This window comes from Octopus bimaculoides, chromosome 8 (genome assembly GCF_001194135.2).
Source record: "Octopus bimaculoides isolate UCB-OBI-ISO-001 chromosome 8, ASM119413v2, whole genome shotgun sequence".
In the NCBI taxonomy this organism is placed as follows: Eukaryota; Metazoa; Mollusca; class Cephalopoda; order Octopoda; family Octopodidae; genus Octopus; species Octopus bimaculoides.
Window position 1 is genome coordinate 94806839 of NC_068988.1, and position 1887 is coordinate 94808725.

The following is a 1887-nucleotide window of genomic DNA, read 5'->3' on the forward strand; positions in this document are numbered from 1 at the left end:
ACACACACACACACACACACACACACACACACACACACACACACACACACACATATATATATATATATATATATATAGACGACAGGCTTCTTTCAGTTTCAGGAGCATGTGGTTGTGAAGGAAGCTTCTTACCACACAGCCACGTCTGCTCCTATGATTACTAAAAAGAATAAATTTTGTCCTGGTTACCTAATAGAGTGCTTCACGTGTAATAAAGTAATCTGAGTTTTTTGCATTCAATTTAGCAATGTGGATGCCTTTCAATGAACGGATGAGGGTCCCACCTCAAAGCAACAGGCAAGAGAGAGACTCGAATAAAATCAGTTGATATAAATTTTAAATAGCGTAAACAAAACAAAACAGTTGTGAATGGTTTTGATCTAGTCGAGATTTGTGTCCACGATCTGGGATTGAACCGCTGAACTCAACGCGTTTTTGTCATTCTCTCTGTTTTTTCCTTGTATTCCTTTCTGTTGAAGAGCATAGGCTCGAAACATAAAAGACTTTTTCATTTTTTCGCAAGTGTGAAACTAATACACTTGTTTGTTGCTCATACACCTGTCTTCGTCTTTTGTTTTTCTATAAATTTTTATGAAAAAAAAATATAGTTATATGAAATCCTTCACTAAAATAAATCAATGGCTCTTTGTATGTGTATGTGTGTGTAATTTGTATGTGTAATTTGTATGTGTATGTGTGTGTAATTGTACGTGTGTGAAGAGTCATGTTGCGGCTGGTTATATGCGAGTGAGTTTTTGCGAACGTTTATTTGTCCTTGTGAAAAAAGAATGACTGAATGATTAAAAAGTTCGCTTCGCAATCACAAATTACCAGGTTCGAATCCATTACGTGGCGTCTCGCTATTTATCGTAGTCACGGATTGATTCAAGTCTTATAAGTGAAATTGTGCAAAAAGAAACTATACGGAAGCCCACTGGTTGTATTGAGCTTGTAATTCTAAAATGCAATCTTGCTTCTGCTCGAGAACGCACCTTCACTATTGTGGAAGAGCGTTCAGAGAACGATGAGAGGAGAGAGAGAGAGAAGTCACTGGAGTGCAAAGGGCCACATGAACTCAATAAGAACCGATTTGTCCGATAATTTAGTTGGTTGATCAAGACCAGGATAGAGGTAAGTTGTTGGTGTGTATGTGTGTGTGGGGATATTTTTGTTGTTTAACCCTAGGTCAGGTCTAAACGAGCAGATCTTCGTAAAATGTTCTGTTAATCTTAGTCAATCCTTTTCAGTTTCAAAGATTAAACTATGCGCTTGTTTATTGTAACATAAACAAAGAGTATTTTAATGGAGATTTGGACGTCATTGCTAGCAAGCAGCGGTGTTAGAGTACATTGTCTTGAGGCTTTTGCAGCAGCAGCATTAGTAGTAGTAGTAGTAGTAGTAGTAGTAGTAGTAGTAGTAGTAGTAGTAGTAGTAGTAGTAGTTGTTGTTGAACATGATGATGGAGTTGGTGGAGGTGGAGGTGGTGGTGGTGTTGGTGGCGGTGATGAAGACGTTTATAGTAGAAGTGCTAGTAGTGCTGCTGTTGTTGCTGCTGTTGTTGTTGTTGTTTAGCTCCATCAGTTAAACTCTGATCGAGCAGGACTAGCTCGAAGACGTTCCAACCAGGATGATTAGTGATGGCCGCGGTGATGGTGGGGCGGCCGTTGTGGCGACGTTCGTAACGATGGTGAGGGTAGAGGTGGTGGTAATGGTGGTGGTGGTTGTGGTTGTGTTTGTGGTGGCGATGGTGGTGGTGGTGGTGGTGGTGATGATGATGGTGGGGTGGTAGTGTTGGTTGTGGTGGTGGTGATGGTGGTTGTAGTGGTGATGGTGGTGGTGGTGGTGGTGGTTGTAGTATTGGTGGAGGTGATAGTGGTGGTGGGGGTA